At 42.7% G+C, this 23,485-nt stretch overlaps 1 protein-coding gene across 4 annotated transcripts in view; it reads right to left on the bottom strand.

Annotated features, from left to right (window-relative positions):
- The window catches only part of LOC137437592 (tyrosine-protein kinase receptor UFO), a 122,027-nt gene that overhangs the window by 29,460 nt on the left and 69,082 nt on the right, over positions 1 to 23,485 (bottom strand). The gene's annotated exons all lie outside the window — the stretch shown is intronic.

Raw genomic sequence — 23,485 nt, 5'->3', positions numbered from 1 at the left:
GTGAAAGCCTGAATTATGGACGGGCATGTCTACCCAAACCCCCGATGGATCGTTACTAGTAAATGGACTTCGCACATTGCATGAGTGCCTCCTGTGAACATGGCAAGCTTGGTGATTTATTTAATTGATGTCTGCAATTGTGAAGACTATGCAGTGCATCGTTATCAATAAAGTAATGGCGACCAACTCTTTGACAAAAGACATCTTCACGACGTGAACATACACAAAGCCTGTGCCAGCTATTATTTACACGAGAGCCGGATGCATCAGGTAGACTTCCCTAAGGGAGACACCGTATCTGGTTTGGGTGCTTATTTACACCAATGGGAAGACCATATCTGGGGCTTGTGAATGCACAGGGTAAGTGTAAAATAAACTTTGAAAATGATGAAACTTGCAATTTATTAAAGAAGAACAGCACTCGTAAGTAGAGAACTAGCGAGATAAGACATAGACATTGCAGCCTAAAGTGAAACCAGATTCTCCAATGCCAGCTGCATAACCGAGCACGGACAAAGGATATTCTTTATTTTCGAAAAGTAAACCTGGGTCAGAATCTAGAATCCATGGAGTCGGTTTTGCACTACGAAACTCCTTGGTAGGCAAATTAAGTGAGCTTCCTGTTGGCATCAGCGAAAGACTGATTATGCATCTTCCTCCAAGGAATTCACACTGCACTTTCCTCATCAGTTCTTATGCCCCAACTCACCTCTGATGAAGAGGTAAAGGAGGCCTTCTATGCATCTCTTCGTACAGTTTTCACAAATGTTCCTATTGAGGACAAAAATCAGTTTTTATGGCAATTTCAATGCCAGGGTTGGAAAATACAGTGCCCTGTGGAGAAAGTGTAATTGGCAAGGGAGGAGTTTGAAAAGCAAATGACAATGGTTTCCTTCTCAGTAAATTTGCAGAACACGGACTTGTCTCCATAATTTTCTGGTAATGCCAAGATAATGACAAGGCATCTTGGTTGCAACCTCATTCAAAACATTGGCATCTCATTGACAACATATTCGTCAGAGCCCGAGACCGTCAGGACGTCATGATAAGCAGGGTATGTGAGGCACGGATGACTGTTGGACCAATCGCCATTTCACAAGATCCAAATTACGGACGCAGATTTCCCCTAAATGGAGAAACCAAAACGCAACAAGAAAAAAGTACTAAAAAACTTAAATATGAAGAAAATTATTTACTTTTAAGAGCTGCTATTGGAGACCAACTTTGCAATATCACAAATACAGCAGGATTGGTGCAAGAGGAATAGCGCACATTCAAAAGCAATATTTGGGAGGCTTATGCCTAAGAATCTATTGGTTTCATGAATAACAAAAATCCAGACTGGTTCGATGAAAATGAGAATGTCATCAAGCAGCTAATGGCATCAATTAAATGAGTGGCATTCACAGACTGGCAAACAATATTAGTTCCAAAATATAAATATTAGTTCCAAATAATATCTAAATCCCTATTTGTGAACGTCTGTTTATTCGGTTGTGCCTCATGGACAGCCTAAGGAAGTGACTTGGAAAGGGAAGAGGGGATCCATGGGGGGGGGTAACTTTTCACGCCAAAAAACATGGGCGCATCAGATTTAGATGAGGGGCGTGCCCAAGGGGCGTGGCTTCCTCCGACTATAAAAAGCCCACGACACACACACTCACCCTCAGTCTGCATTTGGACAGTGAACAGCGACAGTGTGAGTTTTGGCAAAGTGACTTAGTTGTTTCACCTTTGTGTTCCCATTCAGTGTTCAGTTTGATTGACCATTTGGTGGATTACTGCTCATTGTGCTTTGATCAATCATGCCACACAAAAAGCGAAGTGATCTGAGCAGAAGTTCCTCCAGAGCTCAGAAATCACAAGCCATCAGGGTCAATGAAGCAGAGGATCAACGACAAGCCAGACTACAGGAAGAAAGAGACAAGAAGGCTGCACGGAGTGCAACAGGAGACTGAGGAACAACGCCAGTCCCGTCTGGAAGAAGCACGGAATCTTGTTGCTGCACAGTGGCAGCGGCAAACTGAAGAACAGTAGACCCGCCTACAGATTGAACGCACACGTCAAGCTGCACGACGGCAGCAAGAAACTGTAGAGCGGAGGCAGGCTTGCCTCCAAAATGATAGGATTGCCCATGCCATCCGCAGGGTTGCACCTTTCCGCAGTGATCTGTGGCAGAAAGGAGCCATTAAATATGACCCAAAAGTTGAGTATTCAACTCACCCAGTTGTCAGTATTGGTGCCATGTCTAAAGTGTGCAAGTATTGTTTGGCCAAAAAGTGGAAAAAGGAGACACCATATATGTGCTGCTCTAATGGCAAGGTGCATCTTCCATTGCTTGCAGAGCCACCAGAACCACTGAAGAGTTTCCTGTTGGGCTCAACCACAGAGTCCAGGCACTTTTTGAACAACATCCGTGAGTACAACTCAGCTTTTCAGATGACATATTTTGTTGCCAACATCATCAGAGAGCCTGGGTTCATGCCAACAGTCAAGGTGCAGGGACAGGTTTACCATCTGATTGGGTCCTTGCAGCCCATGCCTGGTGCACTGCTACAGTTCCTGCAGCTGTATTTTGTTGGTGACTATCAGAGCGAGACAGAGCGACGCTGTGGAGCTGTTAGAGGAACCACGCCTGATCTCATATCAAAGATACAAGAGATGATCCACAGAGTCAACAGCTAGGTTCTCAGCTTCAAATATGCTCTGGAGTATGCACCAGCTCAAGACTTTAAAGTAGTCATACATGCAGATAAGAGGCCAGTTGGACAGCATCCAGGATGCTTCACTGCACCAGCATGCAATGAGGTGGCCGTGGTCATGGTTGGCCAAGAACATGGATCAAGAGACATAGTTCCCAAGCATCGGGACAGTAGCCTTCAACATATCAAGGAAACCCACAGAAGTTATGATGCTTTGCAGTATCCTCTTTTGCATGTCTATTGAGATGATAGCTACCATTTTGGTATCCCTCATGTAGATCCAGAAACGAAGCATTCCAAAGAATGAAGCAAAACTGTCTCCTGCATGGACTTTTATGCCCATCACTTCATGATACGTTCCAACAACTACTTCCACCATTTGCATTGTTCTCATGCACTCTTCCATCAATATGCAGTGGACATGTATGCAAAGGTGGTGGCCGAGAGATTGTTGTACACCAGGATGCATCAAAAGGAACTGCGTGTTGATTCAAACATCCACCTCCGATAGGGAATCAACAATGATGGAGGCAGGGAGGGAATTGGACAACTGTTCATTCTTCCATTCACCTTCACCAGAGGTCCCAGGTACATGTATGAAAGGACCCAGGATACAACACAACAACATGCATTTTAAGGCCATTTTCCCTGCAAGAGCGGGGGTTAGCTTTGCGGTCCCCATGACAATCTTCTCCATTTTGCCCTATTTTCTGCATCTCTCCTAATTAACCCCCTTGCCCGCATTTCTTCTTCCACCATCTTTAGCCAAGTCTTTCTCGGTCTTCCCCGTCTTCTACTTCCTTCTACATTCATTTCCATCACTCTTCTCAACCAGTCACTTTCATCCTTCCTCAACACATGACCAAACCATCTCAACCTGTTCCTCTTCACAGCATCAATCACAGGCTCTATTCCCATCATCTTTCGCAATTCATCATTTGTCTTCCTCTCTCTCAACGATACTCCGCACATCCACCGAACCATTCGCATTTCCACCCTTTCCATGAAAGGACACAGGATGCATTGACATACGTCAGGCATTATGGACGTCCAGACCTATTTGTTACCTTTACATGCAATCCGGCTTGGGATGAAGTCAAGAATGAGCTCTTTCAAGGCCAAACAAAATTGATCACCACGACCTACTTGCCAGGGTGTTCTGTGAGAAATATCAGCCTCATGTCCTTGATCAAAAAATCAGAAATCTTTGGTGCCACACACTGTGACATGTACACAAATGATTGGCAAAAGCGTGGCTTGCCCCATGTTCACATTCTCACCTGGCTCTGTGAAAAGATTCATGCCAATGAAATGGACACAATCATCAGTGCAGAGCTACCAGATCCTTCAAAAGACCCAATTCTCTACGAGGTAGTAAAAAGTCAAATGGTCCATGTGGATTAGGATATGACATGGATGCACCCTGCATCAAGGATGGAAAGTTCACAAAGGGATATCCACGGAAATTTATTCAGGAGACAGACTGGACAGAACGGATACCCACTGTACAGGAGAAGGGCACCAGGAAATGGAGGATTCAGAGGAAAAATAAAGATGAGGAACAGCCAAGAAACGACCAATGACAACAGGTGCATTGTGCCCTATTGCCCTTTGTTGACAAAAACACTCAATGCTCACATCAATGTTGAGTTTTGCAATTCGGTGAAATCCATCAAATATGTCTGCAAGTATGTCAACAAGGGATCAGATGCTGCCATGTTTGCCCTTTAGAATCCAGACACACATGATGAGATCACTCATTATCAGATGGGCAGGTACATCAGCAGTAATGAGGCCTTCTGGATAATTTTTGGATTTCCAATTCACGAAAGGCATCTGGCCATTGTCCACCTCAGTGTTCATCATGAAAATGGTCAACAACTTCACTTCACTCCTGAGAATGCCCGGCAACAAGCTCAGGCTCCCAAGGACACAACTCTGATTGCTTTCTTTAACCTTTGCCAGCAAGATCCCTTTGCCTCTACTCTCCTATACCAGCAAGTGCCTTCCTATTACACCTGGAACAACAAGCAGTGGAGTCGAAGAAAGCAAGCCAGTGCCAGGCCATCCAGACATTCAGAGGGATGATGCTCTTGGACAGATGTATACAGTCCTTCCGAGCCAGCAGGAGTGTTTCTACCTTCTTCTCCATGAGGTGAGGGGACCAACATCCTTTCAAGATCTATGAACAGTTGATGGCCAGGTATGTGCTACCTACAGAGATGTTTGCCATAAACGAGGACTTCTGGAGGATGATGCACAATGGGATGCCACTCTTGCTGAGGCTACCATATCTCAGTCCCCAAGTAGGCTGAGTAGCCTCTTTGCAGTCCTGCTCCAGGAGGATTAGCATGTGGTGTGGCAAACCCAGTTGCATTGTGGGAAAAGTACAAAGAAGACCTTGCAGAAGATTTCAAGCATCAGGTGCAGGTTCCGCATCCAGATATAGAGGTTACCTGCAATCCAGCCATCTTCAACAGAGCTCTGATTGCTTCAGAAGACAAAGTCCTGGCTCTTGGAGGACAACAGCTTCAAACCTTTGGCCAACAAGCAGCCCAACGGACAGATGTGGATGACTTGCCACAAGAGGTACTTTGTGAGACCTCATACATTATTGATGAACTCAATTATCAGGTTCAAACCAATGAGCCAAAGCTTCTGCCTGACCAGCGAAGAGCGTATGAAGCCATAATTGACTCTGTTCGCAACAAAAAGGGAGGAATCATCTTTCTTGATGCACCAGGTGGGACTGGGAAGACATTTGTCACCACACTTGCATTAGCAAAGGTGCAGCAGCAACAGCTTATTGCCCTGGCAGTTGCTTCATCTGGCATTGCAGCAACATTACCACCAGGTGGAAGAACAGCTCATTCTGCCTTCAAGCTGCCTCTCAATTTGGCAACCAATGACACTGCCACATGCAATATCAGCAAAGGTTCTGGCACAGCACATGTCATAAAGTTATGCAGATTGGTTGTCTGGGACGAATTCACAATGTCCCACAAAGCAGAATTTGAGGTCTTGGGCAGAACGCTCCAGGACATTCGTGACTGCAAGCACATCATGGGTGGAGTGACTTTGGTGTTGTCAGGGGACTTCAGGCAAATCTTGCCAGTTGTTCCAAGAGGAACACGTGCTGATGAAATTAAGGCATGCTTGAAATCATCTTACCTGTGGTGGCGCAAGAAACAACGTAGCCTGTCAACCAATATGAGAGGCCAGCTCTTTGGGGACCAGTTGTCTGGATAATTTGCAGACAAGCTGCTGCAATTAGGTGATGGCAAGGTCAAGGCTGGTGCAGAAGGTGAAATGACCATGGCTCCAATTAGCACAAACGTCCAATCTGTTGAGGATCTGCAGGCAAGGGTGTTTCCATATCTTCCACAAAACTTTCACAAGTGGCTGTGTGAACGGGCTATTCTTGCACCAAAAAAATGACAGTAAACAACATCAACACCAAACTTCTGGATCAGGTACCTGCGCAGTTGCAGATTATACATGTCTGTTGACACTGTTCCAGATGAGACCCAGGTGGTTCACCATTCAACTGAGTTCCTTAACTCCTTGGAACCACCAAGAGTGCCACCACATCGACTGCCCCTCAAGGTTGAAGTACCAATTATGCTGCTGCCAAACTTGGAACCTCCACGACTCTGTAATGGGACAAGACTGGCATTCAAGAAACTGATGCCACATGTTATTGAGGCCACCATCCTGACAGGTTGTATCAAAGGAGAGGATGTCTTCATTCCAAGAATTCCAATCATTCCAACAGATATGCCATTTGACTTCAAGAGGCTACAATCTCAGGTCCGACTCAGTTTCGCTATGTCCATAAATAAATCACAAGGACAAACGTCAAATCACAAGGACAAAAAAGTTTCTGGTCTACAATTGCAAGACCCCTGTTTCTCACATGGTCAGCTCTATGTTGGATGCTCCCGTGTAGGAAGCCCTAACAACCTTTTTGTCGATGCACCTTGTGGAAGAACAAAAAATGTAGTTTATCATGAAGTGCTAAAAGAATATTGTGTTACTTAACAGAATATCATAAATAAATTGCGTGATTGACTTTTTATTTGCCGGGCAACGTCGGGTAACTCTGATGGTGAGTTATAATAATAATAAATAAATAAAAATAATAATAATAAAAAGAAAGAATATTAAAAAAAAATAATATAAAAATGATATATAAATAAAAATAATATATAATAATATAATAAAAAGAAATAATATAAAAATATAATTAATAAATAATATAAGAATAAAAAGAAATAAATAATATAATAATAAATAAATAAATAAATAATATAATAATACAAATAAATAAATAAATATTAGTTCGTAGTTCCAAAGTATACCATGATCTCCGTTCAGAAGTACATCGGCAAATTTGTGACCTAGAATAAATGGTACACAAATAAAGCTGACGATATCCAACAGTATGCAGATAACAATGACATGTTTAATTTATTTAATGCCATCAGATACATTTGGACCATCTTCCAACATGGTAGCCCCAGCCCGATCAACTGACGGAAGTTTCCTTCTCACAGACCGAGACTGTATCCTCAACAAATGGAAAGATCATTTCTCCGAGCTCCTCAATCGAGATACCATCATCAATGAAGAGTAAATTGAGGAAACACCACCACATCCTACTAAATCAGAACTTACATAACCACCCTTCAAGTTTTATTGAGGTGAAAAAGGCAATTTGACAATTATGAAAGAATAAATCACCCGGATCTGATGGAATTCCTCGTGAAATCTGTAAATGCGGAGGATATCGGCTTTCTCGCCAATTACACCAACTATTGATAAACTTATGGGATCAAGAGACTCCACAAGATTTCAAAGATGCAATGATCATAACTGTCTACAATAAAGGAGACAAATCAAATTGCGAACACCATTGTGCTATATCACTCCTGTCGATAGCAGGAGAGTTACTGTCTCGTATTCACTCCAGCAGACTTGCCCCATTGGCGGAAGACTTGCTAGCGGAATCCCAGTGTGGTTTTAGACTTGATCATAGAGCGGATGATGCAATTTTTATTGCCCGACAATTACAAGCGAAAAGCACAGAACGCCATGATGATCTGCGCATCCTTTTTATTGACCTGACAAAAGCTTTCAATTCCATTAACCAAAATGGCTTGTGGAGGAAACTTCCAGGTTTTGGCTGCCCCTCAAAATACATGGCCATCCACAAATAATTACATGATAATATGGAGGGAAGAGTCCCACATTGTGGTTACAATCCGAACCCTTTCCTATCACGGGGCGGCGTTTTAGCACCAACCTCGTTGGCTCACCTGGAACGAAGTTCAGCAAAGCTTATGCGCGTTGTCCATCCATCAGTCCGTCAGTCCGTTGGTATTTGCTTTCTTCTTTGAAACTACTCACACGATTTCTATGAAACTTGACCACAACCTTCACCACTCGTGATGTACCAAAGTTTGTCCACGGCATGAAAAATAAAAATTATGCCCCTTTGGGGGTCCACATGGGGTTGCCCCCCAAAATAGGTATTTGCTTTCTTCTCAGAAACTACACACACAATTTCGATGAAACTTGACCAAGACCTTAATCACCCATGATGTACCAATGTTTGTTCAAGGCATTAGAAAAATTGGGGTCTTAGGAGGTATATAGGGTTCGGGGATGATGATCATTATCCCCAAAATAGGTATTTGGGGTTCCCCCCCAAAATAGGTATTTATTTGTTTGTTTGTTTAAAGTCTTATGATTATGTTGTATGATTCTACATGCTGCCCTGTCTTCTAGCAACCATTGAAATTGGTTTAAAGTACCTTTGTGCAGTGTACTGTTTATTCTACCAGGTGAGCGCCAGCGGTATTGCCCCTATGTTTTTTAATGTACAAGGCTGGTTTTCTTACTCCAGTCACCTGGGAAATCACATCCTGTTTCGAAATACAATATCGAGTAGATGACAAGCTATTCAATTTGAGACGTCTTCAATCAAAAGCTAAAGTCTCTCTAACCACAATATTCGAACTGCAATACGCAGATGCCATTTGTGCCCAGTCTGTTAAAGAAATGCAGTTAATTTTACCAATTTCTACTGAGACGTGCTATCGTTTTGGCCTCAATATAAATGTTGAAAACCAAGGTGCTTTTCAAACCGGCTCCAACCATTGCAATAAATGGTGCGGCATTAGAGTCAGTTGAGCATTTTACATACGTCGGCAATATCCTCTCAAGAAATGAAAACTTCGATGAATAAATCAAAGCCCGTATAAAATCCACCGATGCAGCTTATGGTTGTTTGAAATCCAGTTTTCAATAATAAAGACTTTAAAACGACAAAGAAAATACAAGCTTAGGTGCCCATCAACACCTTCTCTGCTCCATTTTCCGCATTTGATGGAAAGACTGCGTTACCGATTCAGTATTCTTGGCAAACTGTGGGCAGAATAGAGTCCTTAGTAATAAAAACGTACCTGCCATCTGACCGGTCATCTGTGTCGTATACGCCAGACTCAAGACTGCCAAAACGTGTCCAATACTCCTGGCGACCGAAGCAGAAAAAGGCCGGTGGACAAAGAAAAGGATTCAAATAGCTGTTTTGAAGACCAGCATGAAGAAGTGTGGATTAAGTGTAAGCAACTGGGAAGAAACCATGCCTGCTGATCATACTGGATGGAGGGCGAGGTGTTCACAAGGAGTTAAGTTTGTATGTGAGACAATGCAGTATTACGGGGAAAGATGCAGGCAACAGAGAGACCATCAACTACATCCGATGATGACGGCATCATTCAACTGAATGCACTGTGAGTGCCTTCAACCCCCACATCAGCTTCAGTGGTCATCTACGAGTGCATCAACATTGAGATCATCGATGACTGCTGCCAATCAACTTCATCATCTTCAACATCACTTTTTCTGGAAGGACATCATGGGATAGTCAGTAGTAGATCGTGTGTATTTATCCACTGCCACCACTCACTTGTATCAACATGAAATGGTAGGAACTCCGCATCTCTCATCCACGGACATTTCTCGTGTTTTCGATATTCTCCTGAGTCTGATTTGCATTTAGGAACACAACAATTTTGGTCAACCACTTTTAATTTGCCACTCTCGTTTAAAGGCTGAAAATTAGGTTTAAAAGACGAGTGTAATTACGGATTTTGCACCAACAACAGCAGGTTAATTGTGTCCCAGCTAGCAGAAGCAAGTCACTGTAAACACACATACAGCGCATACACAAAAGCCTCGTTAGCATTCATACGTCATTTTGAAAGTCCTGTATTTCCCCCTTAAACCACACCCTCGACCACTCAGTCCTACATGGTTCTTTTTTTGGTCTTCAACTAATGTTACGGTGCTTTGCAGCTTTACAGATTGATGTAGGCGTCGTTTGCATTCCTTTGATAAACACCCATGATGTCATATAAATTATATCGGATAGCAAATGCAAAGTGGTCTATCACTGTGGTCTGCAGTGGACAACTGTTGCAGCAATCTCATCAGAAGGCCACCACTTTGACATGTATAGTCTCTCATCATGCTTTATAATTGCTGAAAAGGATGTCAGAGATGCCACCGTACAATCATGGAGCAACTACAAGGTCGTGTCATCACTGCTAGAAGGAAAAGTCTTCATAAATTTATTCTCTTCCTTATCCTCCCGAAAAAAAGGGGTGAGGTCCAATGGCACTAAGCTTCTGCCCTGCCATAACTGACCTCTCTCTCCACTCTCCAACCACCGCCACCCTTGCTGATATCTATCCTCACACAATCCTTCCATCTCAACTGCATATACGTCTTTTCTTCCTACCTTGCTCCTTCAACCTATCCACTCTCTGCCATTCTCTCTTCCCACATCCGCACAAAGTGTCCAGCCTATCCCGGCCGGCATTTCACCAATCTCCCTATCAAGCTCATCTGCACACCAATCTGCTCCCTCAGTTCATTCTTCTCCTTCTACCCACCTATCCACCTCTTCACTAACACAATCCTCCCGACCCAGTTGTTTAAATATAGATTTTAAAATCACCAACACCGGCCATGGCAAATTAAACCACAACTAAATTACCCGTCTCTTCCATTTATCCCTGGTGTTGGGTGTTGGGCTAGCGGCTAGGGTGCCGGCTTGGGATCCTAGGATCCTGGGTTCGAATCCCGGTCGATCGCTGAATTAACGCCAGGGGGGTTGACTCAGCCTGTCATCCTTCCGAGGTCGGCTAATTGAGTACCAGTTCACTGGTAATCCCCTGTTTGTCGTAAAAGGCGACAAAAAGGGTTGGTGGCAGGAAGGGCATCCGGCCGTAAAACATTGCTTCAAAAAGGGGACTGAAAAACAACAACAACCATGGTCCCCGAAAAAGGCCAACCCCCGCTTGCGGGGAAAAAATGGCCTCGAAAAGGTGGTTTTTCCATATTCCATGTTTACGAGGTGCCAGTCTCCATCACATGGTGGATTAACTTGGAGTCAAGAGCTCGCACACAACCACAATGCGGTTAGAGAGTCATGGTCTCATCGATAAAAGGATAAGGAGGAGGAAAAGACTACAAGAATCCTCGGTCATCTTTATTTCGATAAATCCGGCAAACTCTCATTTACTCGCATGGGCTCATCACATGGAAACTGTAATTTCTCCATCGAGACATCTCTGGGGCGAAGGGTCTGAAGGTCTGTTTCTTTAGCTTTGAGTGTGGAGACCTGCGTGAGATTCACAGCATCAATCTTCACATCTGGATTCCGATGTCTGTTGCATGTTTGCTCCCAAATGAAACGAGACGCTTGAACATTTGCCATATTGCTTTCCTCGTATACATCAACCTTGCTTTGTATGCATCAAAAGCCAGTTTTGAGGTATGACATAAGTCGGTCAAACTCCAACCTTCAGAAATTTAAACCTCACAGATGCAGACAAATATGTCCATCTATCTATAATTCCAGTAATCTCTGTACGTTTGTACGTTTGTACGTTTGTACGTCTGTACGTCTGTACGTCTGTACGTTTGTCTGTGACCGCTGTTTCTCGACAACTACCGGTCCGATATACTTGAAACTTGCCAGGTATATTGCTGGGGACCCGAGGATGTGCCTTTTCAAGGTTTGAAATTAATCGGACAAGTACTTACCGAGCTATGGCGATTTAGCCGTTCGCCGTTCGCTTTGCCGTTGCGAATGGACCAAACCATTCATGTAAATAGAGGGGGGGGGGGTTCTGTGGTCGTTCGCTTTGGCTTTGCGAATGGACCAAACCATTCATGTAAATAGAGGGGGGGGGGGGGGGTTCTGTGGTCGTTCGCTTTGGCTTTGCGAATGGACCAAACCATTCATGTAAATAGAGGGGGGGGGTTCTGTGGTCGTTGCGAATGGACCAAACCATTGTTTTTTTTTTGCAGTTTTTTTTTTTTTGCAGTTTTTTTTTTTTTGCAAGGAACGGGCACCCACGTACGGGCACGTCCTAGCTTATATATAGTACGGGCATGCCCTAGTATCTTATAATGGAGCAAACGTATGGTTATGTATGTATATTTGTAACCAAAACACCTTCTTCTTCTTCAAATTTTCTTAATCTTCAAATTTTCATTGACAAATTCCATCATTTTATATATATATTTATATTTATATATATAAAGCTAACCTAAGAAACACATTCGTGACTTACTGACACAGCAGCACTAATTATTTTGTTACTTTGACTTGATTAATCGAGATAGAAATCGAGTTATGGGCAAAAGAAAATATACGACGTAAAAACCCGGCCAGAAGTCGAACGGAAGTGGTGTACTGGCGGCACATCTGCTCTAACGCTGGAAGTTCAACTATCCCATCCAGTTTTTGATACATTTGGGTTGACTATCAAATTCCGCCATGTTCTTTATATAAAGCTAACCGAAGAAACACATTTGTGATGTACCTGTATTCATCGCTTTTTTTGTTACTTTGACTTCATTAATAGACCAAGGTGAAGGTAAGTGGTGTATCGGGGGTACGTATGCTCTGTACGGCTGTCAGTTCGACTTTCCAGTGCAGTTTTTGATACTGCATTGTCTTTGCCGTCCAGCTCAAACTGATAATTTAAAATAAACATAAATTTGTACTGTGCTCAGTTCCTTTTTATTTATACGTTGAGTTTTGACGTCTGATTTACAGTATATGTGTGTGTGTGTATATATATATATATCTGTGCAGTGTCTGTGTTGTGTTGTCTTGTCACTGAACTACTTTCTCAAACTTTTGTGAAATCGTACCAAACTTCTGGAATGCACATATGTCTCCCGTCGGTATGTCCTAAGGGTATTTGTTTTGAAAATATTTCCATTTTTATTTTTTGGAATTTTTTCGGGAATTTTTTTTTTTTCAACTTCAATTGTTTATAAAATGTAATATCACGTATATTACAAATACATTTGTGCAAAATAATTCTTTGAATTATGATTGGTTTAAACCATGACAAAACGGCAACTCGGGTACAGTCATTTATCTATATATCTACACATCTGAGCAGTGTCTGTGTTCTCACTTAACGACTCCCTCAAACTTTTGTTTCCGTGGTTGTAAAGTGTTTTTAATGACGTTGTGGTGGTTTTGAATCACGTGGTGGTGAGGTGTTTTGAATTACGTGGTGGTGGTGTTTTTAATTGTGTGGTGGTGAGGGGTTTTGAATTAGTTGTTGATGAGGTGTTTGGAATTACGTGGTGGTGACGTGTTTTTAAATGACGTGATTGTGAGGTGTTTTTAATTTCGTGTTTTATGACTGAGGTGTTTTAATTTCGTGGTGGTGAGGTGTTTTATGGTTGTGAGGTGTTTTTAATTTCGTGTTTTATGACTGAGGTGTTTTAATTTCGTGGTGGTGAGGTGTTTTATGGTTGTGAGGTGTTTTTAATTTCGTGTTTTATGACTGAGGTGTTTTAATTTCGTGGTGGTGAGGTGTTTTATGGTTGTGAGGTGTTTTTAATTTCGTGGTGGTGAGGTGTTTTATGGTTGTGAGGTGTTTTTAATTTCGTGGTGGTGAGGTGTTTTATGGCTGTGAGGTGTTTTAATTTCGTGGTGGTGAGGTGTTTTATGGCTGTGAGGTGTTTTTTATTTCGTGGTGGTGAGGTGTTTTATGGCTGTGAGGTGTTTTAATTTCGTGGTGGTGAGGTGTTTTATGGCTGTGAGGTGTTTTTAATTTCGTGGCTGTGAGGTGTTTTATGGCTGTGAGGTGTTTTTAATTTCGTGGTGGTGAGGTGTTTTATGGCTGTGAGGTGTTTTTAATTTCGTGGCTGTGAGGTGTTTTATGGCTGTGAGGTGTTTTTAATTTCGTGGTGGTGAGGTGTTTTATGGCTGTGAGGTGTTTTAATTTCGTGGTGGTGAGGTGTTTTATGGCTGTGAGGTTTTTTAATTTCGTGGTGGTGAGGTGTTTTATGGCTGTGAGGTGTTTTAATTTCGTGGTGGTGAGGTGTTTTATGGCTGTGAGGTGTTTTTAATTTCGTGGTGGTGAGGTGTTTTATGGCTGTGAGGTGTTTTTAATTTCGTGGCTGTGAGGTGTTTTTATTACGTGTTTTATGGCTGTGAGGTGTTTGAAATTACTTGGTGGTGAGTTGTTTTGAATTACGTGGTGGTGAGTTGTTTTGAATTACGTGGTGGTGAGTTGTTTTGAATTACGTGGTGGTGAGTTGTTTTGAATTACGTGGTGGTGAGTTGTTTTGAATTACGTGGTGGTGAGTTGTTTTGAATTACGTGGTGGTGAGTTGTTTTGAATTACGTGGTGGTGAGTTGTTTTGAATTACGTGGTGGTGAGTTGTTTTGAATTACTTGGTGGTGAGTTGTTTTGAATTACGTGGTGGTGCGGTGTTTAAAATTACTTGGTGGTGAGTTGTTTTGAATTACTTGGTGGTGAGGTGTTTTGAATTACGTGGTGGTGAGGTGTTTGAAATTACTTGGTGGTGAGTTGTTTTGAATTATGTGGTGGTGAGTTGTTTTGAATTACGTGGTGGTGAGTTGTTTTGAATTACGTGGTGGTGAGTTGTTTTGAATTACGTGGTGGTGAGTTGTTTTGAATTACGTGGTGGTGAGTTGTTTTGAATTACGTGGTGGTGAGCTGTTTTGAATTACGTGGTGGTGAGCTGTTTTGAATTACGTGGTGGTGAGTTGTTTTGAATTACGTGGTGGTGAGTTGTTTTGAATTACGTGGTGGTGAGTTGTTTTGAATTACGTGGTGGTGAGTTGTTTTGAATTACGTGGTGGTGAGTTGTTTTGAATTACTTGGTGGTGAGTTGTTTTGAATTACGTGGTGGTGAGCTGTTTTGAATTACGTGGTGGTGAGCTGTTTTGAATTACGTGGTGGTGAGCTGTTTTGAATTACGTGGTGGTGAGTTGTTTTGAATTACTTGGTGGTGAGTTGTTTTGAATTACGTGGTGGTGAGTTGTTTTGAATTACGTGGTGGTGAGTTGTTTTGAATTACGTGGTGGTGAGTTGTTTTGAATTACGTGGTGGTGAGTTGTTTTGAATTACATGGTGGTGAGTTGTTTTGAATTACGTGGTGGTGAGTTGTTTTGAATTACGTGGTGGTGAGTTGTTTTGAATTACGTGGTGGTGAGTTGTTTTGAATTACGTGGTGGTGAGTTGTTTTGAATTACGTGGTGGTGAGTTGTTTTGAATTACTTGGTGGTGAGTTGTTTTGAATTACTTGATGGTGAGTTGTTTTGAATTACTTGGTGGTGAGTTGTTTTGAATTACTTGATGGTGAGTTGTTTTGAATTACTTGGTGGTGAGTTGTTTTGAATTACTTGATGGTGAGTTGTTTTGAATTACTTGGTGGTGAGTTGTTTTGAATTACGTGGTGGTGAGTTGTTTTGAATTACTTGATGGTGAGTTGTTTTGAATTACTTGGTGGTGAGTTGTTTTGAATTACTTGATGGTGAGTTGTTTTGAATTACTTGGTGGTGAGTTGTTTTGAATTACGTGGTGGTGAGTTGTTTTGAATTACTTGGTGGTGAGTTGTTTTGAATTACTTGATGGTGAGTTGTTTTGAATTATGTGGTGGTGAGTTGTTTTGAATTACGTGGTGGTGAGTTGTTTTGAATTACTTGATGGTGAGTTGTTTTGAATTACTTGGTGGTGAGTTGTTTTGAATTACTTGGTGGTGAGTTGTTTTGAATTACTTGGTGGTGAGTTGTTTTGAATTACTTGATGGTGAGTTGTTTTGAATTACTTGATGGTGAGTTGTTTTGAATTACGTGGTGGTGAGTTGTTTTGAATTACTTGATGGTGAGTTGTTTTGAATTACTTGGTGGTGAGGTGTTTTGAATTACTTGATGGTGAGTTGTTTTGAATTACGTGGTGGTGAGGTGTAATCGTCCCAAACTTCCAGTCTGCACCTCTCCCTCCCCTATGTATGTGCTGAGGGGTTCTTTCTTGAAAAAAAAAACATTCAACCTGAATCTTCAACCTAAATTGCCTATAAAAATGTAATATCACAAACACAACAAATACATTTGTGCAAAATAATTGTTTGTATTATGATTGCTGTAAATCATGAAAACACAGCAACTCAGGTTGCTTGGTCCTTTCGGTGCTTTTTTGCAAACTCCAAGCGGGCTTTCATGTGTCTTTCACTGAGGAGAGGCTTCCGTCTGGCCACTCTGCCATAAAGCCCAGATCGGTGGAGTGTTGCAGTGATGGGTGTCCTTCTGGAAGTTTCTCCCATCTCCACACAGGATCTCTGGAGCTCAGCCAGAGTGACCATCGGGTCTTGGTCACCTCTCTTACCAAGACCCGTCTCCCCCGATTGCTCAGTTTGGCCGGGCGGCCAGCTCTAGGAAGAGTCCTGGTTGTTCCAAACTTCTTCCATTTAAGAATTACTAGGGCATGCCCGTACGTGGGTGCCCGTTCCTTGCCAAAAAAAAAAAAAAACGCTACCCGTACGCTCTACCCCGCCCGTACGCCCGTACGCCCGTAAACAAAAAAAACAACGCTCTTCGCTTCCGCCCTTCGCTCTGACTGAATTGGGAGAAATAATGCGCATAAGAAATCGAGAAATTATTATTTTCTCCGGAAGAAATCGAATTACGAACCGTAATGGCGCACGCGCTCAGCTCGGCTCGCTCTCACATCGGCCACGCCTACGCAACAACGCGTTCTGTGATTGGCTGCCGGAAGTGCAGTCTTCACTGTCCGGAAGGTCGCAAATCGCAGTTACGATGAATTGCAAATTAGTTTTAATTAGTTTTAAAACATAGTTTAACGGCAACATAGTTTTCCAACGTGAAATAAATGAATACGCTCTCAAATGTGCCGTCCGAGGCAGAGTCTGTTCGCCACGTTCGGCACACGTGATAGCTCGCTGCTCTCTGATTGGTTGAATCGTTTTTTGGACATAGCTCGGTAACTACTTCTCCGATTAATATGAAACCTTGAAAAGGCACATCCTCGGGTCCCCAGCAATATACCTGGCAAGTTTCAAGTATATCGGACCCGTGGTTGTCGAGAAACAGCGGTCACAGACATACAAACATACAAACATACAAACATACAAACATACACACAGAGATTACTGGAATTATAGATAGATGGAGGCCACTGTGCTCTTGGGAACCTTCAATGCAGCAGAATTTTTTTGTAGGCTTCCCTAGATCTGTGCCTCGACACAATCCTGTCTCTGAGCTCTGCAGGCAGTTCCTTCGACCTCATGGCTTGGTTTTTGCTCTGATATGCATTGTCACGTGTGAGACCTTATATAGACAGGTGTGTGCCTTTCCAAATCATGTCCAATCAATTGAATTTAGCACAAATGGACTCCAATCAAGGTGTAGAAACATCTAAACGATGATCAAGAGAAATGGGAGGCACCTGAGCTAAATTTCAAGTGTCATAGCAAAGGGTATGAATACTTATGTCAATGTGATATTTCAGTTTTTTCTTTTTAATAAATTTGCAAAACTCTCTAAAATCCTGTTTTCTCTTTGCCATTATGGGATATTGAGTGTAGATTGATGAGGGAAAAAAATGAATTTAAACGATTTCAGCATAAGGCTGCAACATAACAAAATGTGAAAAAGGTGAAGGGGTCTGAATACTTTCTGAATGTACTGTAACAACACCCTGCGATTTCTTCATTTGGGGTTTCCTCAAACACAACGTGTATACGAGGAATCCTATAACCCTTAGATACTTGAAACAATCAATCTATAATGAGATTGCTGCCTTAACGACTAAAACATGCAGAACTGCGTGTTAGTGTGTCAGAGTGCACTTTTAACATTTGAACTGATCTGTTTTATGTATATTGGACTGATTAGACTGTTTAACGAGTAATCATGTTTTGTTTTGCACCAAAAGAACAACAATGAACTTCGTTGTTTGTTGCAGGTATTGTTCTTCAAAATGTGCCCAGAGTTTCTGGACCACTCTGTGTATATACACAGACTTGGCATTTAATATGGAATATTTTTTTGTGGGGGTGAACTTACTTTTCAAGATGACTTAGAACCAAAAGTTCATTGGAATTATGTTGAAATTATTCGAGATTTTGTTAATGTGACCTTCAAAAGAAACAAAAACCACATTTGACATTTCGAAGCAAACAAATTGATCCTTGAAAGTGATGAATGAATGAATGAACTCATTGTTCATGTCTCTTATCTTCTTTAAGAGACTTTATCTTTAAGTCTAGTCTTATCTTATCTTTAAGTCTTATCTTTAAGAATGTGACCTTTAAGAACTATCATGTCTAGTTCATGTCTAGTGATGAAATGAGGTCTTTAAAACAGCTGTTCACCACCATCTCTTATCTTCCCCCATCCAAAACCTTGATCTTTTCTACCCCCGCTAATTTCACCCCAATTCCACTTTTTTGAAATACCAACTTCTGTCCTGGAAGTCATTGGTGTCCTTGTGTTTTATACTTCTCCCTCCACCCCCCCCCCCCTTCCCATGCCTCCTCCCCCCCAAGCCCTCTCCCTTCCACACATCTCCCTGCTCTCAAATGTTGTGTTTGTGTGCTTCACCTTCTCTCCCCATCTTGTTTTCCGCTCCCGCTTTTTGTGTGTTTTGTTTGTCTGGTTGATTTGTTTGTGAAGCAAATGTTAGCTCTTTCACGAGCCTCGATTCAGTATACAAAAAAAAGAAGAAAAAAAAAGATCGTTTTAAGGCCATTTTCCCCGCTAGAGCGGGGGTTAGCTTTGCGGGCCCCATGACAATCATGGTTCCCTGTTTTGAGGCAATGTTTTTATGGCCGGATGCCCTTCCTGACGCCAACCCTTGGTCGCATCTTACGATGCGCAGGGATACGGTGTACCTATTCTAAACCGGGGTATACACCGTGATCATTCATCCCAGCAAGCTGGTACTCAATTTGCCGACCTCGGAAGGATGACAGGCTGAGTCAACCCCCCTGGCGTTAATTCAGCGATCGACCGGGATTCAAACCCAGGATCGTAGGACCCCAAGCCAGCACACTAACCGCTAAGCCAACACCAGGCTGAACCAGGCAACACCATCCTTGAAAGTGATGTAAACTGATATCGAACTCAATTCACGGACAGTACTGTGTTAAACTTCTGTGCGTTTTCCAAAAGTATCTCTTTATTTTGCACATTAGCCAAGAATTTTTTTTAACAAAAACAAAAGTTAAATTACGACTGGGATTACGGACAGTAAAATTACAGTTCAGTACTTCGTGTAACCCCCACGAGCATTCAGGAGAGCACGTACACGTTGAAGCATGCTGTTCACAAGATGTGCCAAGGTTTGGACAGGAATCGCTTGCCATGCAGTTACAATAGCCTGCTGCAATTCACGCACAGAGGCAGGCTGCTGGTCCAAGTTGTCGATTTGACGCGTTAATTCTGCCCACAAGTTCTCTATCGGATTCATAACCGGGGACATGACAGGCCACTCCATATGCTCTACACCACGGTCAGCAAGAAAGTGTTGGATCATGCGAGCACGATGAGGCCGTGCATTATCATCTTGGAAGACAAAGTTTCCTCGAAAGGCTGCACGAACAAATGGAAGCAATGTTTCTTCCAGAATGGCCCTGTGCTTGAACTGGTTCAGGTTTCCATTCAGAACAACCAGGTCAGTTTTGCCCCCTGCATGAAAAGCAGCCCAAACGGTCTCCCCACCACCTCCAGCTTGGACTCTTGCCACTATACAATCTTCGTTGTAGGCTTCATGCACTTGTCTGCGCACGCGGACGCGGCCATATTGACGAAAGACCAGAAATCTAGACTTGTCACTGAAGATCACGTGATTTCAGTGTCCTGGCTGCCATTGACGGTGCTCTCTGGCCCACTGCAATCGGCGCTGGCGGTGTTGTCTGGTCAGACGTGGCTTTCTCAGGGGACGCCTGGCATGATAGCCTGCTTGAACCAGTCGTTGGTTGACTAGCCTTCTGGATACAGGCACATTTGTCAGTTGCTGCCACTCAGCCCTAAGCCGATTAGCTGACTTGGTACGGCCATTGCGGACTAACCGGTGCAGCTGGCGATCATCCCTCCTTGTGGTTCTGCGTGGGCGTCCTGACCTCGGTATTGGAGTAGGGACACCCCACTGAGCATTTCGTTTCAGGATCTTTGACACCTGACCTTGATTGATGCCATACTGCCAAGCAATAGCACGCTGTTTCATGCCGGAATTTCGTAAAGCCACCACTAAATGACAAACAGCATTGTCGAGTTGATGGACCATCTACAGGGGAAGCGGCAATAACTTTTGTAGATGTGCAGCAGTTGTTTTCCACTAATACAGAACGCAACAACCCTTATATACCCGATTGTGAAGCCAATCGTCAAATGTACCTGTCCATACATTTTGCCATGCCACCTGTGATATAATCCTGTTATTGACTTCTTGCTGCGACAGACAATCAGTGACATGGTTCTTTTAACAAAGAAATCACCGAAGCATAAAAGAAACTCACCAGATTGATATACCGAGTTCAGAAAGTAAACCCAAGTCAAGAAAAAAAAATATATTCCATATTAAATGCCAAGTCTGTATATAAACTCAACATCAAAATAAACTTATCAAATCTTTAGAAGGACACTCATTGAAATCCTCCACGCAAAAATGAAAAATATTTGAACACAGAGGTAAAGTTCAGCTATCTTTATCTTTACTAAACACATGTCAATAAACAAGAGGTTGCCTCAAATACAAAAAACAAAAAGCGTGAACATCACAAGGGGTGGTGCAAAAAGTCACAGCACTGCAACACAAAAAGGCACGCACCTGAATACAGTCAAAACAAAATTACACAGGAATGGATACAACACTCCTAACAGTCAAGGACAGAATGACAGCAGTCCTCAATATCATGTGTGTCCTCCCTGAGCTGTGATGCAGGCTGTACACCTCCGACGCATGCTCTGTACCAGGCGTCTGATGCAGTCCTGGGGAAGTCTATCCCACTCCTCCTGCAAGCCTTGAATGAGCATTTGCCGATTGACAGCCGTTGATCCCCTCGACGTCGACCAAGCTCATCCCATAAATGCTCAAAGGGATTGAGGTCAGGGGAATAAGGCATCCACGGCATCACTTCAACACCCTGTTCCTGGAGGAAGTTGGTGGTCAGGCGAGCAGCATGGGATCGAGCGTTGTCCTGCTGGAAAACTGTGATGTCAGGATGAGAGTGGAGAAATGGCAGCAGATGAGGTCTCAAAACTTAATTGACATAACGCTGACTAGTGAGATTGCCTTCGATGACGACCAGAGGTGTCCTGAAACGGGTGGAAATGCCGGCCCATACCATCACACTGGGTCCTCCCCAACGATTGATCTGGCAAATACAGCATGATGTTGTTCAGGCCTTTGTTTTGTTTTTCAGGCTTTTGTTCAGGCCTTTCCCCACCTCTGCCCCCATACTGTTGATGCCCACCAGCAGCAAGGAGGCAAAATCTGGACTCAGACGTTGGACAATTGTTCGCTGGCTCACACCAGACTCAAGCATCCCAATTGCCCTTAAACGTTGTTCAGATGTCAGGCGTGGCATCTGAATTTTCTTGTTGTTTTCCCTGTCAGAAGCCTCTAGAGTGACGATAGACAGCAGTAAACGAATGTCTAACCACAAGAACTGAAGGATTTCATTGTAAGGGTCATTATTTAAAGGGAACGATCCCGATACAGAACCACTCAAGCATGCCATTGTTGATCAACCAGGTGATTGAAGAGAAGTTCCCGTTACATAATCAGCCATTACAATTGAATAAAAGAGTTTGTAAAGCTGCACATTTCAAAAAATGAAAGTGATAAGTTTCTCTTGATGTTCAGTTTATATGTGTATATATATATATATATTTATACAGTCACGTGAAAAAGTAAGGACACCCCATGTAAAGTTTTGACTTTTTCAACATATTTCAACATACAGCTATTTGATCTTCATTTCAACAATATTGATAGATAAAGGTGATATAATATAACAAATATCATGAAACATTTACAATTTGTAGTCCATTGTATAATTTAAATAAACATAAATGCAAATTTCGCATGTGGAAAAAGTAAGTACACCCCTACATTTTTCACTACTTCAAATACCTAAAATTTAAATCAGGTGCACCAGCTCAGGTGTAAATGATTAGAACATCGTTAGAGAGGATCTTGGAGGAACCTGTCTTATTTAAACCTCAGACATTTAGTTTGGTTTGCTCTTTGTTGTTGAAGTGTGCGGCGTCACCATGCTTAGATCAAAAGAGCTCTCGGAGGCCTTCAGAAAGAAGGATATAGATGCCTACGAGTCTGGGGAGGGATTTAAAAAGATCTCCAAACAATTTGAAATCAATCATTTGCCTGTCCGGAAGGTCATCTACAAGTGGAGAAGATTCCAAACAACTGCCAACTTGTTCAGGCCAGGCTGCCCCAGCAAGTTCAGCCCGAGAGCAGACCACAAGATGCTGAAAGAAGTCTCGAAGAACCCCAGAATGTCATCATGGGACCTACAGGTATCTCTTGCCACTGTTGATGTCAAAGTGCACGAGTCTACCATTAGAAAGAGGCTGCACACATTTGATCTACATGGGAGGTGTGCCAGGAGGAAACCTTTACTGTCCAGAAAGAACATCAGGGCAAGACTAAAGTTTGCCAATGAACACTTCGGCAAAGACCAGCACTTCTGGAACAATGTGCTCTGGACAGATGAGTCAAAGGTAGAGCTAGTTGGCCACAGTACCAGAAGACATGTTTGGCGAAAACCAAAGACAGCATTTGACCACAAGAACCTGATACCAACTGCAAAGCATGGTGGTGGAAATATTATGGTTTGGGGCAGCTTTGCTGCATCAGGGCCTGGGCAGCTCACCATCATAGAATCCACTATGAATTCTTCATTGTACCAGAGGATGCTTGAGGATAATGTGAGGCCATCTGTCGGAAAGTTGAAGCTCAACCGAAGGTGGTCCTTGCAACATGACAATGACCCTAAACATACCAGTAAATCCACCAAGGAATGGCTGAAAAGAAAGAAATGGAGGGTTCTGGAATGGCCAAGTCAAAGCCCAGATCTAAATCCCATCGAGATGTTGTGGGGGGATTTGAAACGAGCTGTGCATGCAGGAAACCCATCAAACATCGCACAGCTGAAAGAATTCTGCATGGGGGAGTGGGCAAAATTTTCTCCCAGTCGATGTCAGACTGGTAGACAGTTATAAGAAATGCCTACATGAGGTTGTTTCTGCCAATGGGGGCAATACCACCTATTGGAGCCAAGGGTGTACTTACTTTTTCCACATGCGAAATTTGCATTTATGTTTATTTAAATTATACAATGTACTACAAAATGTAAATGTTTCATGATATTTGTTATATGATATC

Source organism: Myxine glutinosa, chromosome 12 (assembly GCF_964187855.1).
Source record: "Myxine glutinosa chromosome 12, kmMyxGlut1.1, whole genome shotgun sequence".
Taxonomy (NCBI): Eukaryota; Metazoa; Chordata; class Myxini; order Myxiniformes; family Myxinidae; genus Myxine; species Myxine glutinosa.
The sequence above is the reverse complement of the archived record's forward strand: the minus strand, read 5'-3'. Positions and strand labels throughout refer to the sequence as shown.